Below are 26,100 nucleotides of genomic sequence, written 5' to 3'. Positions count from 1 at the left end.
AGGCCTGGAGTACCAATGCCAGGACTGCCACCTACAAATGGAGGGAGATCTTGAGAAAGTCTTTCCTATTCAAGTGAATGTTTAATGGAATATTATAAAAGTAACAATTGAATTTACAGTTAGTTCATGATTGTTTTATAGACGGCCACACAAAAAGTATTGGATTATGTCTTCCATTCTAGCTATTTTGTATGATTCTCCCAATTAAAGAATACTGACTACTTTTTTTACATTAATGCTTTAATAAGTATTCAACAATAAGGGGCTGGGAAGGTGGCTCAGTGGTAGAGCGCTTGCCTTGCATGCCTGAGGCCCTGGGTTTGATTCCTCAGCACCACATAAGCAAAAAGAAAAAAAAGCCAGAAGTGGCACTGTGGGTCAAGTGGTAGAGTGCTAGCCTTCAGCTGAAGAGCTGAGGGACAGCACCCAGGCCCAGAGTTCAGGCCCCACGACTGGACCAAAAAAAAAAAAATTATTCAACAATGATACTTCATTAAATGGAGGCATAATTTAATAATAATTCATAATATACATAATTTAATATCCTCACACTGTCTCTCTCTCATATATATTTCAAACTACACATCTATTTATCTATCTATCTATATCTATATCTATATCCATATCTATATCTACACCTATATGTGTATCTATCAGCCACTAGTATGGCTTGTTCCAAGGTCCTCAGAAATGGTTGGCAGCTCAGTTTACCAAAGGCTTTTGGACTACAACTGATCCTTTCTTGAATTGGGCATTGTGGGCTCTGAGTTCAAATCCCAGCATGGCCAAAATTTTATATGTGGAGTCAGAAGCCAATTTTTACACATTTTTTTCCTTCTCTGAGAAAGTCCTGGGTCGCAGTATGATGTATAATCCATATGCAAATAAATCCATGTGATAAGATGTAATAAATGTAATAAATGTTATATATGTAATAATACTAAATAAAATAAAAAATATGGGTAATAAATGTCCTATGGAGTAAACCCATGTTTGTAAATAGATCTCATATATGAATATTATTTTTTTCAGTGCTGGGGCTTGAATTTGGGCCCTGGAAACTGGGCTGAAATTCTTGTCTTTAATGATGGTGAGTTCTTCTCCCCCAAAGTGCCATAGAGTTACCCAGACCCTGAGTTCAAATCCCAGACCTGCCAGAAAACTGGTGCAAATTCCAAGCCAGGGCCTTAATTTTTTTTGGCCAGGCCTGGGGCTTGAACTCACCTCTTGGTAACTCTTCCTCATCTTCCATCATCCTAGGCTGGGGTGTAGCCTCTGGACCCACAGCTCATCCTGAGACCCTAGGACTCGAATTCAAATCTTGGGACTGGCAAAAAAAAAAGGAGAAGTGCTGGGAAGGTAGCTCAGTAATAGAGTCTTGCCTTGCATGCATAAGACCATGGATTTGATTCTTCAGTACCACATAAGCAGAAACAAGCCAGAAGTAGTGCTATGGCTCAAGTGGTAGAGTGATAGCCTTCAGCTGAACAGTTGAGGGACAGCACCCAGACCCAGAGTTCTGGCCCCAAAACCAAAAAGAAAAAAGAAAAAAAGAGATGGGGAAAAAAGGAGAAGGTTAAAACTTGGAAGTACCAGAAGGCGGTTTTACATTGTTTTTCCTTTGCATTTCAACCATCCTGGGTCTAAATGACAGGGTTCGGAAAGTGAACATGACCTTGCACTGCTGAAGTTTGGTGGGCTATCTGGGAAGCCATAGCCCAAACCAGCAACCTAGGCCTGGGGTGGGAATCCCAGGACTCCCACCTATGAATGGTGGGATATCCTAAGAAACGCATTCCGATATACATCCTTATGAATGGAATGTTGTAAAGTAACAATTACCTTAGTGTATGATTATATTATAAAATTATACACAATAATTATACTACATTGAATAATTTTCAATTAATACTTTGTTATGTATTCAACCATAATATTTCAATACAGGAAGGAATAATTTATTGATAATTGTTAGTAATATTATATATATACTTGAATAATATACAGACATCTCTGTCTTGTTTTATACACACACACACACCTATATATATATATGCTGTCAAGCAGTTGAGCACTGGCTTTGAGAATGAAAGCTTAGGGACACTGTCTAGGCCCTTACTCAAACCCCAGGACTGGCACCAAAAACAAATTAGAATGTTCTGTCTGCAGTTATAGAAAGCCAGGAATTCAAATACCTCATCACAGAGCAACCTGGGAGTCTGAAACTGACGGCTGTCATCTAACCTGATTTAGCCAGAGGTCAACAGCTGCAGCCCAGCATCATGGAACCAGACACTGCTGGCTCACCTCTAGCTGCTCAGGGGGCGAGATCAGAAACTGGGGGTTGAAAACTCAGCCCTAGCAGGAAGTCTGCTAGACTCTGAGCTGTGCCTCAAAGTAGTAGAGATCTAGCCTTGAAGAAAAGATCTTAGGACAGTACCTCCAAACTATGAGTGAAATCCCTGAGGCTGATGACTCTCCCCACACAAAACACCCCTCTAAACTGTTAGATGTGAACTTGTGCGGCTTGTGAAGTGAAGGAATGGTGATACTGATGAAAGCACCCTAATTCTAATGACAGTTTGTGGGACATAGCTATGTGATGAGTCCTTCCTGGGGTGCTGGGTGTTGAGTACTTCTGGGTTGTTCACGGGGTACTGAGTGCTGAGTCCTTCACAGGGTGCTATGTGCTAAGTCCTTCATGAGTTGTATTCTTTCATCTGGTCCTTATAAGAGCTACACAAGTAAGATGATTGTGCAGATAAGAAAGTTGAGGCTCAGATATTTCCCCAAGGCAGGGCCAAATTTGTATATGTACTAAACTCTAGTGACTTGTCTTCTGCAGACAGTTGTTTTGGTTTAGGTTTCTCCATCATGAACTTTGAACTCAGAGCCTAGATGCTGACTTTCTTCTTGGGCTCATCGCTAATGTTCTACCATGCTGAGCCAAGGACCCACTTGCAGCAAAGTGTCATGGCTTAGATGTCTTTAGCTTAGGTCTATCATTCTGCCTTCTCCAGAAGCTGAGGATCTCATTTCAAAACTATCCCAGATAACGGTCCAAAGTCAGATTTGGCAGGAAATTCCTTGAGATGTTTATCTCCAATAAACCACCAGAAAGCCTGAAGGGGCATTGTAGCTCTTGTGGTAGTGTGCTAGACTGAGATGAAGAGCTCATAGCCAGCACCCAGGCCCAGACTTCAACTCCTCCAACTTACAAGAAAAGAAAGAAAGAAACCTGAAGTGGAGTGCTGGGAATGTTTCTTAGGGGTAGACTGCTTTGTGTGTGTGAAACCCTGGGTTTGAATCTTCAGTACCACATTCCCTACAAAAAAAAGCCTGAAGTAGCTGTGTGGCTCAAGTGGAAGAGTACGGTCCTTATACAGGAGAAACTCAGGTACAGTGGGTAGGTCCATAGTTCAATCACCAGGACTGGTGTATGCGTGTGTGCACGTGTGAGCACACACACACACACACACACACACATACACACGGAGCCACCAATGCCAATAATGAATCATTTCATTGTGTTCAGCTCCCTAATTGTCTACCAGAAGAACTGTTGAATTAATGGTAGCACTTTGTTTCAAAACTGAAACATAGTTTTACAAAGACAGGATGAGTATAGGGAACTTAGTCTGCCATGGCAGGTGGAATAAATGAAGGCTTCCAGTCAAAACAGAGCACTGGGGCGAGAAATAGCTTGGGTCACAAAGAGGGCTTTTTCTCCTAACCTTAACAGCCTGGGCATACTCATCCTCACTAATTGGCTTAGATGAATTTTTTGTTACCCAGATGCACAAGAGTGAGGCTTTATGTCTGCCTGTTCCAACAATGAGGCAGATTTCTTCCAGCAACCTAGGGTATGGAGACCCCTTCAGGTTAACTGGGAACAGTGAGGGGAGCTCTGGAACATGCACTGTCTTGAATGCACACTCGGTTGCTAAGAAATCATTCTATTCAAAGCAAATTTCCTAGCTAGGTGCCTTTCTACATAGCAACTCTGGATCTTCACCAATTCAAATACATGCATACATACACAGACAAATGGAGTTACTGGCTCTTTTCCTGTGGCAGGTCCTGAGGCTGGAACTGTGAGTCTAGACATTTTCCCTGATCTCCTTTTGCTCAAGGAAGCATTTCATTGTATCTTAAACCATGATTACCCTAGGTTGGGATGCAGCTTTTACACCCATAGATGATCCAGGGATCCTAGGACCCGAGTTCAATTCCCATCACTGGCAAAAATAAAGCAAACCAACAAAATGGATGAGGAAAAACCAGGTAATTTTACACAACAGGTTTACTTTTGTTTCCTTGGCACTGTGACACTCCTGGGGCTCAATGACTTGGCTTGAAAATTGTATGTGACCTTGCATGGATGAAGGCTGGGGGGCTCTCAGTGAAGCATGAGTCTAACCCAGATAGCTAGGCCCTGAGATCGATCCTAGGCCAGCCACCTACACATGGCTGAAGATCTTAGGAAACTTGTTCCTATCTATAGGAACACTAATAGAATGTTTGAAATGTACTAACTGAAGTACTAATTAGATAGTCATTACAGTATAAGATTGCATGCAATAAATATAGGTAATTGATTAATTCTTTATTAAGTATTCTACTGTGATTAATTAATGGAAGCATAATTTTAGACCAAATAATAGGTAGTAATAGCTTATGTAAAAATAAGATATAGACATCACTCTTTATATAGGGTTATACACTAAAATCTACATAAATGTCTCTCTGTAAACCTTTGTAGATGCATATACATATGTTAATACACACACATGCACACACACACACACACACACACACACACACACACACACACACTGCAATCTAAACATCTATCTGTTTATATATTGGCCATTCCTAGGCTTGATCTCAGGTCCTCAAATTTGCCCAGTATCATCACTTGCATCAGACTGGTGTGCTAAAATTTACCCTTTCCTGAAGTGGGCCTGTTAGACCCTGAGTTCAAGTCACAGAACTGGCAAAAACTTAATCCTGGTGGAAAAGCCAATTGTCCCACTTGTTTTCCTTATCAGTGAAAGTACTGGGCCTCAGGAATGATGTAGAATACATAAGCAAATCTATGTTTTATGTAATAGGATGCAAAAAATGTTATACGTGTTATCATACTCACTCAAATGCATAAGAAATAAAACATAAAAATGAATACACTAACTGCAACATGCAGTAAACATGTGCATGTAAATATAAATCAGGTATTTAAAATGTATGCGAATATTATTTTTGAATTCAGGCCCTAGGAACAGGCCTTTCTTTCTTGTCTTCCAGCACGGTGATCTTCCCATCACCCACAGTGCTGCAGATTTCCCCAGACTCTGAGTTCAAATCCCAGGCCTGGCAGAAAAAATGGCAAGAATTACAAGCCAAAGATCCTCATAATATTTTAAATATTTTTAATGTATGTATGTATGTATGTATGTCTTTTTTATTTTGTAAAGCACAGGGCTTGAAGTCCGGTCGTGGCAATTGTACCTCAGCTTTGATCACTCTAGGCCTTGGTTCAGCCACTGGACCCACAGTTGCTGATGGGATCCTAGACACTCAGGCCTTTCAGGGAAAAGAATGCACAGAAAAAAAATGTGGCTTTTTTACGTTTTCTTCCTTTGCACGGTGACCCTCCTGGGTCTGAATGACACTGTTGCAAAGGGTACATCACCATGCATTGCTGAAGGTTGGTGGACCATTAAGGAAGCCATAGGCCCACATGGCAACATAGGACCTGACCAACCAATGGCAGGAGATATTAACAAACTGGTTCCCTTCCATAGGAATAACAACGGAATCTTGTCAATTTTACAGTTGAATGAGTTGATCATGAAAGATGCTCCTATAAAATTAGACAGCATGATTTCACGAGTCTGATTGATTTCATTTAATATTTATTAAGCATTAAAAGAATATTATTATTTACAGGAATGCAATAATTTCAGGAAAATGATTGATTTCATTAATAGTTTAAGGATGAAAACAATAACATTAACTACATGGACGCATAATATACACCCAAGAATTGGTAGGAATGTAGTATATAGAACTGAATAATGTATAGACATCTCTGGCACTCTATAAAGATATATATTTATTAGTGTACTGTCATCTGCATGTCAATCTGTTCATATTTTGTTAACTCCTGGCCTCAATCTCAGGTCCTGGGAACAGCCTGTCAGCATAATTTGCCCCAGGAGGGCGTGTTCACACTCACCCATTCATGAATTTGGCCCTGTAAGTCATGAGTTCAGATACCAGCACTCCCAAACAATGAATCGTTGAGTAAGACGCTTATGGTGACACGTTTTCTTTTTCTGTGAATGTCCTGGGGGTCAGGTATGAAGTGGAATATATATGCAGGCGTATTTCCTATGTAATCAATGTAACCAATGTTCTATGTGCCATAAAAGTCAATAAAATAAATGGTGAATACATAAATAAAAAAAAAATTAACTACACCAAATGGAATATGGAGTCAACGTATGTATATAAATATAAATCATATATGTAAATTGTACATGAATAGGTGGGGATCGATTTCAGGCCTAAGAAATAGACTTGAATTTCTTGACTTCAAGGAGGCCAGATTCCCCTTTCTACACAGTACAACAGTGTTACTCAGACCATGAGTTCAAATCCCAGTCCTGGCCGAAAAATGGCACCTTTATAGTATGTGAGGCCCAATTCTTAGGTATTTCATTATTCCTCCATTTTATGAATGTGATTGTTTAAATGCTTAATAAAGTATTAAATAAAATTGATTAGTGTCCTATAATATAATTGTGTATAATTTTATCCTAGAATCATTCAAGAACTGCCCATTCAATCATGACATACATCACATTACATTGGTAACCATATGGATAGGACAAGTTTCTGAGGATCTCCTGCCATTTGGAGGTGGTAGGACCAGTATTTGAACTGTGGGCTCCAGCTCCCACCACTTAAAGCCCAGGATAGGGAACTCACTGGTCTGTCCAAGAACATCAGCAAGACCAATGATTAGGCAGGCACCAGTGGCTCTCAACAGTCCTCCTTGATACTTACAAGGCTGTGATGGGAGGATCATGGTCAAAGTCACCCTCAGGAGAAACGTCCTTGAGATCCCTGTCCAACTTCAGTGCCAACAAAGCCAGAAGCCCTGTGGCTCCAGTGGTAGAGGGCCAGCCTTGAGCAAAAGCAGCTCATAGACTGTGCCCAGATCCTGAGTTTATGGTTCGGGACTGGCAACAAACAGACATAAACAACAATATGTGCAGCCATCCAGCTAAAGCGGGTCTTCCTCTTGTCCCCAACCGAATGGGAGAGAGTTCCCTGGGGAAAGGGCTGAGAGAGCCGCTGTCAACTTGACTCTGCCCATGCTGATTGCATCACAGGATTCTAGCCACACCCCCATTCTTTCATGTTCCTTTCTGACCAATGGGATACAAGAATGGTGGCAACGCCCACATTCCAGGATGCCTGGTAGCATCCTCTTTTAGTTTACACTACTACCAACAGTTAAGGAAGGTAGAGGTGGCTGAGTGGTGAGCAAGAGACTCAAGGCAATTTTAGAGTATAGTAGGAAATTGACATGCCCCAGCCCCTTTTCCCCCCTTCCTGTGGTGCTGGATTTCAAATCTCAGCCAGCCTAAGGCCCTGACGTCGTCCCTGCCCTTGGTCTTCTGCTCTGGGCCCATGTGTCTGAAATGCTGCTGCCATCCCTGCTCACTCTACCTGGATCAGCTGCCAACAGTTTCTCCCAACAGCACAGGTGAGTGGCTGCCCCAACACCATTCCCAACCCGGGTCAGAAACCCCTCTGGGAGTACCATGACCCCCTGCTTGTTTCCTCTCCCTGGTTCTGAGGAGCCACCTTTCTGTCTTGTGCATTTCTGAGAAACAAACAATATATGCTCAGGCTGGGCTGAGCTCAGGCTGTCCTCCTATCTGTGACAGGTATGCTCCAACAGACCTGATCCTTGGTAGTTGGGATGTTAGACATGTAGAGCCATGCTCAGTCAGCAGTTAGATGGATTATTACCAACTCTTAGTCCATGGCAGCCGGTTCTTGACCACAGATAAAGCTCTGGGTAGGGCCGCAACCATTTGAACTTAGTCTCCTCACAGGATAGTTGTGAGGAAACAAGGGATTTATACAGAGGGATCTCTGGAACATGGCTAGGAACAGAGGGAGTGGCCTTCAGGTAAGGTTCTCCACAATTCTGTGAGCATATGACAGGAAGATACCTGGAAAGGTTTCAGGTGGCCCCTGTTATTAATCGGACAACAGGTGTGGGATTATGAAACAAAACATGGCTCTCTTTCATCATTATCCTATCCCCATGAGGAAGGGTATCCTTCACTGTGTTGAGTTTTGCAACTGAGGAAAACAAGGCATGGAGAAGTTGGGTGAGCTACTTATGACCTCAAGTTCAAAGGAAGCACGGCCTGACTTCTCTACCATGCTCCCTAGGAAAATGGGTGCTATTCAGTCCACTTCTTGTAGTGGGAAGTCCATTTCTTGTTAGTCATGGGGCTTGAACTCTAGGTCTGGGCGCTGTTCATGAGCTCCTCAGCTCAAGACTAGTGCTCTACCACTAGAGCCCACAGCACCACTTCCAGTTTTCTGGTGGATCTTTGGAGATAAGAGTCTCACAGACTTTCTTTCCTTCCCGGGCTGGCTATGAACCATGATCCTTATATCTCAGACCCCTGTGTAGTTGGGATTAGAATTCTGAGCCACCGGCACATGGCTTAATTGTACTTCTCACTTTCTTTCTCCCTCTCTTTCACATGAACTGGTTGAATGTGTACTGGAGGAGGTGGCCCATTGTCCCCATGTGGCTAGAACCCATGGTGGCCCTCTTATTCTGGAGGTGGGCTGTGGGTCAGGACCTGTCTAGCTCAACCTGTTGAAACAGCTCCATGACGTAAGCCCCTCTGTACCCTGGCTAGACCATGACGGTTATTCATTTTCCATCCAGCCTGACTGGACTTCTTGTACTGTTTTATACATCATTTTCTAGCACCTGGACAAAATTATGATACATAGTTACAGAATCAAAATGTAATGCCATCTTAAGAAATTCGTTTAGGTTTCTGGGAATGTGGCTTCATGGTATGGTGATTGCCTAGCATGCATGAAACCCTGGGTTCAATTACCCAGTAGCACATAAACAGAAAAACTCTGGAAGTTGTGCTCTGCCTCAAGTGGTAGAGTGCTAGCCTTGAGAAAAAAAAGCTGAGGAATAATCCCCTAGTCCTTAGTTTAAGCCCCTGGACTGGCAATAAATAAAGTATTCAATTTTTTTTCATTCATGTGACTCTTTCTAATATATTTATAAGATGATTTCTTTGTTGCTTTGTATGTTCTCCCACGATATAACCCCTGCTTTCACTGTATTTAATGTTGGTATAATTTGTGGAGGGGAATGGCAAAAACAAATCGTTTAAATAGGGATACAATTGGACCCATTGCAATAACGAGAAGTACAAGTCGTTATGTTGAAAAACGAACTTTACAATTTTGGTGGGGGCGTGTAAGGATGGGGGGTTGGTAAGGGATAGGAAGGGGAAACAAAGAGGAGGCAACAATGCTTGATAAAACATGGACTCCTTATCTTGCCCATGTAATTGTAACTCCTTTGTACAGTATTTTCACAATAAAAAACCACTTAGTTAATAAATGCAAAATAAAGAAACCATACTTTGAATATATAATTGCTCCTTTCATACTGACACCTGACAATAGTCCCTTATTCATGTACTTTACTTATATTAGCATACTCTGTTGAAAAAAAAAGTTTTAGTAATTAGGTCAAAGCAGCTAATGCCAGGAATGTGCTTAGATGTCAGGTGAAGATTAATTCTGGAAATTCAAAGATTCCAGGATTTTGTGTGGTCACTGCTAATCCCATAGAGAAGCATAGTCTAAGTGACATTTGGAAATCTTTTTGGTCAATCTTGGTACCAAAAACGCAGAGGCTAATTAACAGTTGTGACAGAAGAGAAAGAATAACTCGATGGAAGGAATAAATGATAGTAATTAAGGTGTTCCAGAAACTGTTCTAGAGAATCATTTTTTGTTATTGAAGAACTAGTGATCAACTAAGCTTATTCCTCATTGCCTTTAGAATTCTAAATTTCTTAGGCTAGTTCTTAATCTCGGTGTGATAAATGTATCTCCTTCTATGCTGTTTTTCCTACTCAATCTCCTTTGCTTTCTAAAATCTCAATCTTTCTGTATTACTCTATGAACATTTCCTGATACTAAATACACCTATACAGATGACAGAGATGCTAATGTAAGGGTCCCATGAGTCATTAATGTAACAACATGGAAAAGGTGGACATATTTATTGCTACCTCAGTTTTTCTGAAAAGCTGCAATGTCATCATTTGGTTCAAAATTCCATGCTTTGTCTACATAGTGTCATTCAGTGCACATAAATGCAAATATGAGCCAGGTGTTGATGGTTCACGCCTGTAATGCTCACTACTCAGGAGGTTGATACTAGAGGATTGTGGTTCAAAACCAGCCTGCTCAGGAAAGTCCATGAGACCCTTTTCTTCAATTAATCATCAGAATCCCAGAAGTGGTGCTGGAGCTAAAGTGGTAGAGTGCTCAACTTGAGTTGAAGAGCTGAGGAACAGTGCCCAGGATCAGAGATCAATCCCCATGACCAACAAAAAAAGTGAAATGTGCCTTTAAGTTTCCACAAAAGGAACGACAAGTTCAATAATCTTTCCAAGCAGAAAAAATAATTCCAAAATGATTCAGTGCACCTGCTTTTGCTGAATTATTTAAGTTATGGCTTTTTTGCTGGATATATTCTCATCTTTTAAAAATTGTCAAATATTAGCTTTACAATAAACTCCACCTAATATTTCTCATTTCAAAAGAGAAGTTGATATCACATAGCTTTCTGACGATCTTAGTTCAAAGTCAAACCAGGCAGTAGAGTCTGTCAAACTCTTATCTCTAATTAAACACCCAAAATCCAGAAGTGGAGTTTTGGCTCAAGCAGTAGAGTACTGGTTTGGGGGGCAGGTGGGCAGGAAAGGCAATCGTTCAAGTACAGGGTCCAGCCTCTGGGTTCAAGCCCCACAACCAGCACAAACTAAACAAACAAGCAAAGAAAAGCAACACAGATATTTCTTTGGGACCCTCCTTAAAAGAGTACTCCTGTAAGAGAAGAGGCTCCTTTGCTAATCATACTCACTGGATCCTGCTTTTTGGAATCTTTATTGCTATGGAGAACTCAGGACCAGACTAAGGAATTGATAACTGACTCCTGCAACAAGAGGATCATTTCAGGAGTGAAATATCCACGCATAATGCAATTTAAAACTTGCATATCTTTGTTTCTGTGCAGTAGAACACTTTTAAAGCAACGTTATTTCTTTCTGTTCTATGCTGGCCTTCAAATAGCACATTATTTCTTTTTGTAATACTCAACTAAAAGTTTACAGAAAAGTTTTATGTGAGTAAAGAACACACTCGAAAAAGTCAGGGACAGAGTTTCCTTTAAGCCTTGGGATTGTTTTCTTGTACAGTAAAAAGGAAAGCACATATTAACTTGAACTTTGTCATTCCTCTATGCTCCATTCCTCTCCTGGGATCAGTTTTTACATCCAGTAACTGTTACTTCCAGTAACAACCAATGGTGCTGCTTGAGGTATAATGAACAGAATTCATCATAGGATACAATTGGATTCAAAATACTTGTCAATAAATGTAACACACACCATCAGCAGAAGCAGGGACAAGAACCACATGATCATTTATATGGATGTAGAAATAGCTTTTAATAAGCTCCAATACCCCTTTATGATTAAAACTTCTTTTTTTTGAAACTTCTGAGAAGCTAGGAATGCATGCAACTTTCCTCAATATAATACAAAGTATGCGTATGACAAAGCATGTACCTAGCAGTGGAGACATGAAGACATTAAAATCTGGAATGAAGTCTACACTAAAAATCTTCTACACAGCTCTTTAAAAACCACTTGACCCACACCTATTTTCTAATAAAACAATTGCTGATACCAGAAAAGTCTTATTTATTTTGCCTGCATCTGTTGCTTAAAGTTTTGTGGTAAGCTGGGCTTCTCAATGAACTCTAAAGCAGAAATATTTGTCTTGGAGTCTGTGAATGCTTTAAACCTGTGTTTTAATTCACAATGTTACATTAAATGATTTAAGGGTTTTGTATCATGTCAAACATCTGTGGTGTAATGAATGATCTTGGTTAAACATGTATTTATTCTGTAAAGTACAATAGTCTTTTTATGTGTAGTGTATTTAAGTATATATATATATATATATATATATATATATATATATAATATAAAATACATACACAGACAGATTTGTGTGAAAGATGTGCAATAACAAAGGTGTATGTACATATTGGTTTTTTTTTTTTTGGAAACTGGACAGAAGTCGAAATGGCGTGTTTGTGTTTTGGCAGAGGAGAATTACACATTTTTGCCTGCATGGCATCATCATTAGCATAAAACAATTTTAATGCTACACAAATCTTATGTGAAGAAATGAATGGTATGATCTCATTTTCTCTTGGGTCTAAAATAAAACAATCACTCCATGTGAGTGAAGCCAGACCCAGTTAATGCTAGTCTTTCATGTGAAATGTGAAGCTCCCACGTTGCCTTTTTCTGTTGGTGTGATAACTAGTAATTGGTACATTCTCACTAAGGAGCTATTTCTCAACATAGACCATGTTAATGCTATACCACTGTTTAAAGGGCTAATTTCACACCTTCTTAGCCATGCATCTGGCTTAGAATGGACTTCTCTGTGCAATAAGTTTTAGCTATTGGAAATCCCTTGCCTCCAGTTGTTTTGGGGTACCAATGACTCCATTGGCCCCAAAAGTTGAAGGGATGACAGGGATTTCATCTGAGACAGTGGTGAAACTCCTCCCCAGGCTGAGGGGATCAAGAGGTGCTTTGGAGGAACTTGGCACCATTTGAAATTGAGTAGCCACTTGAGCCAAATATAAAATTGTATTTATAGCTGACAGACGCAATTTGAGCCTTCAAATTTGTGGTTATTCTATTGTAAAGTAATATGTTGTTTGTCTAGCATTTATTAGATTTTTATGCGTATGTATTTTCACAATGTGCTCCTCAGTTTGAATTAAACCAGATTTTGCAAACTCAAAAAAATAATAAAATAAAATCTGGAATGAGACAAGGATGTCCACTCTCTCTCCTACTCTTCAATATAGTAGTGGACATTCTAGCAAGAGCAATAGGCAAGAGAAATCATAAAGGCGATCCAAATAGGGAAGAAGTAAAATGATCCCTTTTTACAGATGAAACGATCCTGTATTTAGAGACCCTATACCTTCCTTTCTCAAGTTAGTAAAGGTGTTGCTAACCTTTAGCAATGTAGCAGGGTATGAAACCCACAAGAACCAGTAGTTTTTCTGTGTTACCAACAATGGGAACATCCAGCCTGAAATCCAAAAAACCACCTCATATGCATTAGCCTCAAAATCAAATCACATCTAAACAAAACAAAACAACAACAACAAAATTAAGAATTAATTTAACCAAAAATGTGAAGGACCTCTACTGAGAAAACTTTAAAAATATAAAAAGGGAAATTGAAGGAGATTCAAGGAAATGCAAATCTTTCAATGTTTTCACAAATAACATTGTGAACACTGTACTACTGCCCCCAAACAATTGACAATACAATACCCATCAAAATCCCAACAATATTTTTTAAAGCAGTAGAGAAAGAAATCCAAATTTAATATGAAATTACAAAATTACAGATGAAAACGTAGGCTTAGAAATGAACTCATGGGCCTATAGTCATCTTATACACACACACACACACACACACACACACACACACACACACACACACAAAATGGAATTCTATTCACCCAAAAGAAAGGATGACTTTTCACCAGTCTTAAGGAAAATTAAAGGCTTGGGAAAATTTTACTAAGAGAAAGGAATGCAGACTCAGAAAATACAGGTTTCATGGATTCATTAATTTATGATAGCTAGAAGGTGCCTACAAATCTACAAGTAAACAAGACAGATTCTACCTCTTCCCAGTTAGAATGGCCATTATGAAGAAAACTAATAGAAAATGCTGCCATAGGTATAGCCAATTGGGAACCTCCCTGGGCTAGCTTTGAACCATGACCCTCAGATCTCAGCCTCCTGAGTAGTTAGGATTACAGACAGGCGTGAGCCACCAGCTCCCGGCTCCAATTGGAACTCTATTAAACTGTTGGTGAGAAATTAAACTTGTTCAACCCCTCTGGAATGCAGTATGGAGTTTCCTCAAAAGACTAAACATAAATCTCTCTTATGAACCCGTAATTCCCCTCATGGGCAGTAATCCAATAACTAAACAAGCTCACACTAACGCTACAAGTATAACCATGTTCAGGGCCCAGGCCCACAGTTCAAGGACTGGAAAAAAATGTTACCACTGCTGGTATTTGATCCCGAAAATATGAACGTTTTGACATAAGATAACATATCATTCTATTTGCAGTAGCTAGGACAGGATTTAAATGTTGTGGGTGATAAAATTGCTTCCTAGTTGAATGTTAGGAAAAGATGTAGGCAGTCCAACAAAAGGGAGATTTTTATTTTGGTGTTTGTCGAGGGGCTTTAAGTCTGGGCTTGTGTACTGTCTCCGAGCTCTTCAACTCAAGGTCAGTGCTCTTCATCTCGAGCCACAGTACCACTTCTGGTTTTCTGGTGTTTAAATGGAGATAAGAGTCTCAGGGACTTTCCTGCCAGGCTGGCTTTGAACAGCAGTCCTCAGTTCTCAGCTTCCTGAGTAGCTAGGATTACAGCTGTGAGCCTCTGGCACCAGGCAAAAAATGGGAGATTTTTATAAAAGAAAATCCCCCTCTTCATCTATGTCTAAACCTCAGATATCACTATTAGAACACTTCTCCCTCAACTCATTTCATCAGACATTTGTACATTTTCTCTTTTCCTTCATGTGGGAATATTGCAGTAAATATCAACTCAGCTGTGGGACTGGATCAATTGTATGAAAATGCTAGCACCTAAATCAGAAACTTTTACAACAAAACAATTAAAACCCTCATTTGGAATATTTTTTTTCTCTTTTTATTACAAATCTGTGCTTGATTCCTTCCTAATGTGATAATGGACCTCATACAGACTGATGACATTTTCTTTCTCTTCAGCAATTGGCCTTCCCCTACATGTGGTCAAATATTTAGGAATGCAAAGATTTTCATTGATAATTCATTAAGCTCACCTCTAAGAGAATGCACATTTCTGGAATTTGGTCTGCTGTCTTGTTCTTATATGCATAGGCTTTCTAAGATTTATTTGCTCTACAAAGAATTGTGTTTTCCAATCTTCGTGTGACCAATTTTAGTCTCTCTGATCAATCTTTTGACCCTCTCTCTGAAGTCTCATTTCAGTCTGTCTCATAAAATTATATTAGTTATCAGCTAAATGACTCTCAGCTTCTGTATTTTGCCTGACTTCATGTAGGCTGTGATAGTTGCCCTAAATGGCTTTGCCTACTAGAGTTTTGTTTTGTTTTGTTTTTAGAGGTCTAGGATTACTATTCAAGGTAGTAGCTTCTCGGGGCCCCATTGATCCCCAGGCCTAGAGTCAATGGGTTTATCTCCTAAAGATACAAAGAACAGCTGAATGAATTCCTGTTTTAATTGTATCAAAATGAGGCAAACCGGCATCCTTGCAAAGCCATGGATAATCCAATGTAACCACTTACAAAAATGGTCTATCAAGATGGCTTCTCAAAGTTGACTGTGAAAAAAATGCTCATTTCCAAGTCAACACCATAAAACAGATCACATCCCTGGGAGCAGACTTTTGGAAGGACGGTACCTCTTCCTTCCTTCTCTTATGATAGACCAAACCATAATATTCTGCAGTTGTGGTCAGCCTTGAGCAAATTTTCCCTAGAATATTCTGTAGTGTAAAAGAGGACTAACTATCAAAATAAAGGTGAAAATACTTGTCTACTACACACTGAATTATCTATTTTATATCTGTTGTTATTTTCATTACTTCAAACATATGGATAATTTAAACTTGGGATTAGACAAGTGGCAAAATATTAATAGAATAAACACTCAGTTTACTTTCATATATTCAATATAGTACACTTAACCATCTATGGAAAATTAAATCCAACTGTAGAAACAATGGCAGAAATATAAAATAACCCTCAATATGTATAATCAAGCACACATACACCATCAACTATCTACTCAGAAATTCAGTCTCTCTGTAAATATTTATTTGGTAGAAAACAATAAAAATTTAATTAATGAATTTGACTTTTAAGTATCATCTGAAACATTCCTCATATATACAATTTTGTATAATTTTATAGATTTCACCTAGACAGGAATTTAACATGCATGTAGACATCAAATTTCCACAATTTAAGCTAGATGAGAGTATTCAAACTCTGATGTACTGTGTGGTATGAATATTACCACAGTGCTGAACCCTCCCACCTAAAACCAAGTCATGTGCAATAATTTATTATTTTATGTGAAGAAGAGTGCTAAGTGTAGAATACACTTTGAATTATTACATTAATTCACAGAAATGAAACAATAATGATATGTTATTTGTTTAAATTCTAATGCTTCTCAATTTTACAATTCATGAAATATATTATTAAACTTAGTTGCCCTTTCTTTTCTATAGGTACTGAAATTAAAATTATATATTAAACATTCAATATTAAGAAATCAATAATAAGTAACCTTTTTTAAAAATGATATACTATTAAACTGTGATTTGATGTATGGTTCTAACAAGTTATGATGTAAAAAAAAATTACTAGAATTATTAGTAATATTTTTTAACTTACAAGCTTGTTGTTTACTAATTTTGTCATTTTTTTATTCTTGTTCCAAGTCATCTCTTCACCTTAATTGTTTAATTTTCTATTTTATCTCTATTGCTTTACTGATTGTGCATTTTGTTTTCCCTTTTTAGTGACTGACATGAGGCTGAAAATCTGTATGCTAGTTTATTACTTCCTATGTTAAAGTCAAATTACTGCTCTCCACAGCTGTTTTACTCTTCTTTGTATAGTACAGTATTTCTCCCACTCACCTCTCCTGTATTGCTGCTTGCTATCATGTATTTTATGTTTTTTATTTAAATTCTATTGTCAAGTTAATGTACAGAGGGGTTATATTTACATAAGTAAGATAATGAATTCATTTTTTTTATAACTTGTTATCCCTTCCCCCATTTTTCTCCCTCTTCCTTCCCAATGCCCCTCCCAAGACTATTTCCAACATATTGTCTTGTGAGTATCACTGGTTCATATGTTCCCCCTTTTGTCCTTTGTCTCACCGTTTTACTTTTTCCCTTTCCCTTAACTAGTTCAGATCAACATATTTACAATACCCAGAGAATCAAAATCAAATACAGTTACTACAGAGGATAAATCATAAGTGTGGAAAACACAAAAGAATAAAAAGAAATCACATAGTACATTTAGAACAACAACAAGGTAAAACATATCTTGGAGATCATTTCCCTTGGAATCACATTACACCTTCATATGTACATAGCTATTGATCTATTCTTCTTATCTACTAAGATTATCCTTGATGTACACGATAATGCTCCCCTATTACACAGTAATTCCACTTCTTGGCATTTACCCAAGTGACCACAAACAAGGTCACACTAAAGCTACCAGAACAATTATGTTTATCACAGTATTATTTATCATAGCTAGGATATGGAATCAACCCAGATGCTCCTCAGTAGATAAATGGATCAAGAGAATGTCACACACACACACACACATACACACACATATACACACATACACACACATATGGAATACTAAGCTTCCATCAGAAAGAATGATACCACCTCATTTGTAATGATATGGAAGATCTTGGGAAAAAATCATATTAAGTGAAGTAAGCCAGACTTAAAGAAACATAGGTCCCATTGTTTCCCTTATTTGTAATTATTAGTTTACATCTAGGAAAATCTCATGTATTTTAATTTGACATTTTGTTCTATGTTGAGCATACAACATTATTGCTACATTGTTTGTTATTATTTCTGCAATCAGGCAGGTATATTTAAAGAATTACGTTCATGACATCCATTACTGAAGGAAGAACATCTAAAAGAGCAGCACCTACTAGGAAGAACAACTCCTACTCATTTAGCTTCATTCCTATGTAAGGCTCGTTTTGTCCTCTGTATCCTCATGTTGTTCATTAAAATACTTGGTCATCCCGTATATTTACTATCTTCTACATTGTCACCTAAATGCCTCAGCAATTCCAGTTTGCTTTACTTTTAAATAAATTTCTCTCTTAAATAAATTTCTCTCTTGAGGTTTGTGTATGTGTGTGTGTGTGTGTGTGTGTGTGTGTGTGTGTATGTGTGTGTGTGTGTGTATAGCTTTACAAATATCAGAAGACAACATTTTTCTTCATTTAGAATACATCTTTCAGGTCATTGTAAGTTATGCCTAATTGGAGAAATCTCTTGCTATTTTATTTTTATTTTTATTTTTTTGGTCTGGTCGTGGAGCCTGAACTCTGGGCCTGGGCGCTGTCCCTCAGCTCTTCAGCTCAAGGCTAGTGGTCTACCACTTGAGCCACAGTGCCACTTCCGGCTTTTTTTTTTTGCTTATGTGGTGCTGAGGAATCGAACCCAGGGCCTCGAGCATGCAAGGCAAGCGCTCTACCACTGAGCCACCTTCCCAGCCCTCTCTTGCTATTTTAAAGATGAAACAGAAAAATATATTTGTGCATGCACCACAGTTGCTTTATTAGTCTGTCGTTGTACACAACATCTATTTATATCTGGGCGGCTATTGTGAACCATGTCAATAACAAACAACTACAGATATACTTACGAGTTACCCAGAGAGAAATAATCAAATGATTGGTGTGTCAGATCATATTTCAACTTTGCATTTCTTTAGAAAACTACAAAGTACTTTCTACAATGAGAATACTAACCTGTATTTTGAACAAGAGTGTAGAAAATTTCCTTTTCTCACACTCTCACCAACATTATTACATTTTGAATTTTTTAAGGGTAGGATTTTACTATGTGCAGAACCCCAGACTGGCCTTAGACTCCAATCCTCTTACTCCAAACTGCTAAATGCTTGGATTTACAAGCCTTTTCCACCACACCTGGTTCGTTTGATTTTTCTGATAAGTTATAATAGTTATGAAAGAGTATCATAGTAACTTTCAATTGCAATTCTCTAATGACTTCTGTTCACAAAGCATTAACCCAGCATAGAAGTGGTATTAAACATTACTTTGTAAACACACTGACGCTTTTCAGGGCTTTTTGGAAAGCATTTCTATTCAGAACTTTTGTCCATTTTTAAACGTTTCTTGTTAATCTCATCTTTAATCTCTCTATATAAAATCAATACTTAATTCAATATAGTAGAAAGGAAAAAATTAAGCAACTCCTAACATTTTTCAATTTTCAATAATATTATATTGTTTAAATCATTTTCTGTTTTCACTTAAGACTATATAAATAAATTTAGTTAGACCTTTTACAAGGCTATATATATTTTATTTATTTTTCTTTCATGGCTTTTTCCAAAGCCTGTGTGTCTAGTATTTCTAGGTTTCTTTCAGTTTCATGTAGTAGTTCAGATTTCAAACTGATGTATAAATGGAAAGAAGCAAAAAAAATAGAGCTCCTCTCATCTGATGATGCCTCTACAAGAATGAGGAATGAGTTCATTCTTCTAAAGACCTTTGATTGGCTATCAAAAAGAGAATTCATTCCTCTAGGTATTCCCTATTTTTGCAATTTAACTTAAATCATGTAAAACACAATATACTACTCAGAGACTTTTACGTTTTCATCAGTTTTGCACATTTTCATATGGAGTTCACCTGAGTCTCCAACATTCCTTTTCATTATTCTGTCCCTGATGTTTTTATACTGCCAAGACATAATAAAATCAGTTTGATTTACAGCATGAGAATTTATCCATCTGGCTGCCTTTGAAGCAGAGCATGGTCAATAGAGAACATTCCTTCTGGTTTCTCATTACATGTAATGGCTTTTGTAATCCTTATTGCATTCTATTTAGTATTTTAAAAAACTGCTGGCTAGTTTGTGATCATTTGGGTAAATGTCCCAAAGTGGTACTGTTGGATCGTAGAGGAGCTCTATGTATAGTCTTTGGAGAAACCTCCATACTAATTTCCAAAGCTGTTGAACAAGTTTACACTCCCAACAATAATGCATTAAGGTTCCCTTCTGTCCACATACCCTCCATCATCTGTTGTTATTAGAGTTCTTGATTATAGCCATTCTAACTGGGGTGATATGGTATCTCAATGTTGTTTTGATTTGCATTTCTATTATGGCTAGAGAGGTTGAGCATTTCTTCATGTGTCTATTGACCATCCACCTTTCCTCTTCAGACAAGTTTCTCTTTAAGTCTTTAGCTCACTTATTTATTGGGCAGTTGTTTCTTTGAGGATCTGTCATTGGGGGATTTAATTTTTTTTAGTTCCAGGTATATTTTGGATATGAGACCCTTGTCCATTACCAGCACAACTATGTTTATTGCAACATTATTTACCATGGCTAAGATATGGAACAAACCCAGATGCCCCTCACTAGATGAAAGAATGAAGAAAATGTGATATATATACACAATGGAATTCTAGGCCTCCATCAGAAAGAATGACATTGTCCCATTTGTTAGGAAATGGAAAGACTTGGAAAAAATTACATTAAGTGAATTAAGCCAGGCCCAAAAAAAACCTAGTTCCCATGGTTTCCCTTATTTGACATAACTAGTATATATCTGAGACAAGCAGAAAAGGTCAGATCAGTTGATGTTAGGTGAAATGAACCCCAAGATAAGTATTCAATTGTTTTTTGTCTTTATTGCAATTGTTTCAAACACTTATAAGATGATTTCTTTGTTGATTTGTATGTCCGTCCCCCATGGTAAAACCCATGCTTTCACTGTATTTGATGTTGGTATAATTTTTGGAGGGGAAGGGAAAAAAACAAATCGTTTAAATAGGGATGCAGGTGGACTCATTGCAATAATAAGATGTACAAGTCCTTATGTCGAAAAACGAACTTTACATCTTTGGTGGGGGGTGGTGGGGGTTGGTGGGATGGGGGGCTGTGGGGGGAGATGGGAAGGGATGGGAACAGGATGCAAAGAAGGAGGCAACAATGCTTGATAAGAAATATACTCATTATCTTGCCCATGTAATTGTAAGCTCATTCCTAGAAGTTTATTTTAAGTATTTCCCAAGTTTTATTTCTCTTAATTCTTAAGAAAACATTTGCTATAATTCTAATATTATTACCATTTTGGTGTTAGGAAATATTGTAATTATAGGCACTAAGTGCATGGCCCAAAGACATATAGTGGGGAAGTGAATGAATCAAAATTTCCAAAAATTAGCAATAAAAAGTAGGTAAAATCCTCTCCATTCCCTTACACTCTCAATTCAATATTCATGTTGTCCAAGAAATATTAGCAATTATTGCCCACGGTAATTGTTTTCTGTCACATTATGTCTTCAACACAGACTGTGTTGGTAAGTGAGGTCTAAAGAGAGACAAATCTCTTCTGTTCCACAGTTCCAGTATACATTTTAAAAAGTACTAAAAATAGATGGTAGCTGGTGGCTCAAGCCACCATATAATCCTGGCTACAGAAGAAGCTGAGATCTGAGGATTGCGCTTCAAAGCCAGCCCAGGCTGGAAAGTCTATGAGACTCTTATCTCCAGTAAACCACTAAGAAAGCAGAAATGGCACTGTGGCTCAAGGAGTAGAGCACTCGCCTTCAGCTGAAAGGCGCACGGACAACGCCCAAGCCCAGAGTTCAAGCCGCATGACCAAAACAAAAACAAAAACAGAAAAAGGACTTACTATCTTTTAAGAATCCAAAAATGAAATAAATTCACATATAATCACTCCAAAATGCTTTAAAAGCAGAAGATGATAAACAAGCCTCCATGAAGTAAATTTTCTTCTACTTTTTAAATTATTCTGAAAGCCTTGTGCTTCTTGGTCACACCTGTAATCCTGTCTACTCGGGTATCTGCTCAAGAAACTGAGATCCGTGGATAACCGTTGGAAGCCAATCAGGACAAAAAATATTCATGAGATTACTTTTTTAAAAAAATTAATGAACTAGCAAAGAGACAAGAATGGAGATGTAGCTTATATAGTAGCTCATCAATCTAGAGAGGAATACCCTAGCAAGACCTTGATGCACTGAATTCAAACTCAGAATGAAAATGCTCAGGCATGCACATACCCAAACACACACACACATTTATTCAAAATATCTTCATATCAGTGTTTTGCATTAATTTCCTTGTTAACGATATTATATGGATAAAATAGGGGAAATATTGTCTTCCATCCCAGAACATTTTTATGTTTTTTATTGTAAAAGTACTGTACAGACTGGTTACAGTTACATGAAAAAAGTAACGAATACATTTCCTATCAAGCATTGTTACATCCTCCTTTTTTTTCCCCCACCATCCCTTCCCTCCCACCTCCACAAGTACACTGCCCTCCCCCCACCCGCCTAAATTGTAAAGTTCATTTTTCAACATACTGTCTTGTGCATCAAATTGTTGCAATGGGTCATACTGTATCCTTATTTAAGAATTTTTTTTCCCTTTCCCTCCCCAAATTAGAGAAGTGTATATACAAGATGGAGGTGCACCAACATCAGATACAGTGAAAACAGGGGTTTAAGTGTAGGGGACACACATATAAATAAATCACATCGTACATTATAAATATATTAGAAACAACAGAAAGAAATAAAAAACCACTTGTGTCCCTGTCTTGAGGTTCATTTACCTTAACAACATATTTTCTAGTCATATGCACATGTTTTGACTTTTTCTTTTTTTAAATTGTGAAAATACCATACAGAGGAGTTAAAATTACATGGAAAAGGTAATGTGTACATTTCTTATCAAGCATTGTTGCCTCCTCCTTTTTTTTTGCCTTAACATACCTTCTTTGCTTATCCCAGAGATACATTAGTTATTGCAAATAAGGGATACCATAGGACCTATGTTTCTTTTTTTTATTGTGAAAATACCATACAGAGGGGTTACAATTACATGGGCTAGTTATTGAGTGCATTTCTTTTTTTTTATTTTGAGAATACTGACAGAGGATTTACAATTACATGGGCAAGATAACGATTACATTTCTTATCAAGCATTGTTGCCTCCTCTTTGTTTCCCATTCCCATCCCTTACCATACTCTCCCACTTCCCCCACCTGGTCCTCCTCCCCTCGAAGTATTAAAGTTCATTTTTTGACATAATGACTTGTACATCTCACTGTTGCAATGGTTCCACCTGTATCCCTAGTTAAACGAATTGGTTTTTTTCCTTCCCCTCCACAAATTATACCAACATCAAATGCAGTGAAAGCATGGGTTATACCTTGGGGGAGGGACATACAAAGCAACATAGAAGTCGTCTTATAAATATGTTAGAAAAAATTGCATGAAAGGAAAAAAACAAAGAACAAAAAAAATTTGAATATTTATCTTAGAGTTCATTCCCCTAACATCGACTTATCTGACCTTTTCTCCTTGTCTCAGACACATACTAGTTATTGCAAATAAGGAAAACATGGGATCTATGTTTCTTTGGGCCTGGCTAACTTCACTTTTTGGGCCTGGCATAATTTACTTAATATAATTTTTTCCAAGTCTTTCCATTTCCTAACAAACTGAGTGATGTCATTCTTTCTGATTGAGGCATAGAATTCCAGTACACACATACACACACACACACACACACACAAACACACACACACACACACACACACACACACACACACATTTTCTTGATCCATTCGTTTACTGTGGGGCATCGGGTTTAGTTATGTATCTTAGCTATGGTAAATAATGCTGCAAGGAACATAGTTTTGCTCGTAGTTTTAGTATGGTCTTGTTTTTGATCATTTGGGTGAATGCCCAAAATGGGATTGCTGGGTCTTAGGGGCGCTCTCTGTAGTCTTTTGAGGAACCTCCATACTACTTTCCAAAGTCTTCGAACAAGTTTAAACTCCGAACAACAAGGCATTAAGGTTACCTTCTGTCCACATCCCATCAGGAAATCTGTTCTTTTAAAAATCTGGAATGCTTCACGAAGTTGAGTGTCATCCTCAGTCAGGGGCTATTCTTCTCTTTATTGTTCCAATGTTAGTGTATGTGCTAATGAATTGAGCACAAAACAATTTTATATATAAAGTATAATTGATTTTCTTAAACTAGACAATTCCACAAAAATTAAATTCAAAAGAATTGTCGTGAAATTTTAGAACCATGTATTTCTTACATAAGAACACATTTAAGAATAAAGTCAAGATTGACATGTCAAAAACAAAATAATTCCAGACATTTGTTGTTCAACGGATGTGTAGGAGGAGGAATTCAATTATTCTGTACAAGGAACCTGTCATAATGAACACTATAGATATTGTTAAGGTTTGTTAAAATTTTAATGTTTTAAATATGTTTAATTTTGGGAATGTGCTCATATATGCCAAAATTAAGACTATTTAGCAGGTTGTAAAACTTTTCATTAAAACATTTAAGATTCATGGTAGCAGTCATAAACTACTAAGTATGTACATTTCAGAGTTTATACAATCTTTACTAATGAGAAGTTGCAAAGTGTTTGTGTAAAGATGCAGAGTGAAGATTTAAGACATTAACTTCACAGTTTCTGTTAAAATTTAAGGGCTTCCTTATTTTATATGTTAGCGAGGAACAAATGATGGTATAATCCATATACAAATGATGAGATGAACCATAAAAAATAATCTTAGTGGGTAATTTTAAAGGCTCATAGCCTATAAAATTCTTGTTGAGCATCATAGACTTAGGCAGTTTTAAATGTACAGCAATATGAGAAAATAATAAATCGAATATGTAGTACATTTCAAATACTGGAAACAGTGGTAAATGTTTTGTTTTTTATTTTATTAATCATTAATATTTATTTATTGGTTTTCCTTATTTGTAGCATTGTTTTCCTTGGGGTAATATAATACAACTTTTTGTAAGTCATCATTAGTAAGTACTTCGAGAATTTTATTGGGATGGCCACACCGCTTTTTATAGGTATATGTGAATTTACAAAGAGCAAAATTAATAAGAACAAAATATTGATTAAAAATTTTATCAATTAGAATCTGAATCAGGAGTGTTGATAAATGTCCACACCTAAAATCTTAGCCCTAGACTGAAGTACTGGTGTTACAATGTTGAGCACACAAAAGTGAGAGACTGTGTTTTGTTTTGTTTTTGTTGGTTGTGGGGCTTGAACTCTGGGTCCTGGGTACTGTCTCTCAACGCTTCAGCTCAAGGCTAGTGATACTACTTGAGTCACAGCACCTCTTCCATCTTTATCTGCTTATGTGGTGCTGAGGAATCAAACTCAGGACCTCATGCATGCAAGGCAAGCACTCTACACTGAGCCACCCTCCCAGCACCTGAGAGACTGTGTTTTAAAAAATCATCTAAACAACATTTACTGTAGTTTTCTGAAGTCTTTCATCCTACACTGAATATTTTTTCTTACGAGCTTTCTAATAAATATGTAATCTATTCAATTTTGAAAAGTACTGTGTACCTCCCACTTATTTCTGGCATTTCTGACATCCAAGTTTCTCTGTGTGTCAGGGTGGATACTTTTGCCTGTAACAAGTATTATTGTTGAACAGATAACATCTGGCTACTTACAGAACAAAGGATGTGAAGCTAGAGTAGCCAGATAAAGAACTTCCAGGACAATTCAATGGCAACTCATGTACTCTCTCTGTAGGTGAATAGGCAGCATAGAAAAGAAATTCTTATATTTGAAAGTGATTGAGTGTGTGTGCACATAGGTGTTCACTTATTTATCTGTTATTATAGTTTTAGATATATTCACTAGTATAAAACAATATTTCATATATATGCATATATATATATATATGTATATATATATATGCAATAACAGTTTCCAAAATCCAGGGAAC

General features: G+C 37.6%; 1 non-coding gene across 1 annotated transcript; it reads right to left on the bottom strand.

Annotated features, from left to right (window-relative positions):
• Positions 1 to 24,203: 24,203 nt before the first annotated feature.
• LOC122101224 lies at positions 24,204 to 24,305 on the bottom strand. The gene has a single exon (XR_006146341.1). It is a non-coding gene; the product is annotated as a U6 spliceosomal RNA (small nuclear RNA).
• Between the last annotated feature and the right edge of the window lie 1,795 nt (positions 24,306 to 26,100).

Source organism: Dipodomys spectabilis, unplaced genomic scaffold (assembly GCF_019054845.1).
Source record: "Dipodomys spectabilis isolate Male_0828 unplaced genomic scaffold, ASM1905484v1 ptg000643l, whole genome shotgun sequence".
Lineage (NCBI taxonomy): Eukaryota > Metazoa > Chordata > Mammalia > Rodentia > Heteromyidae > Dipodomys > Dipodomys spectabilis.
The sequence above is the reverse complement of the archived record's forward strand: the minus strand, read 5'-3'. Positions and strand labels throughout refer to the sequence as shown.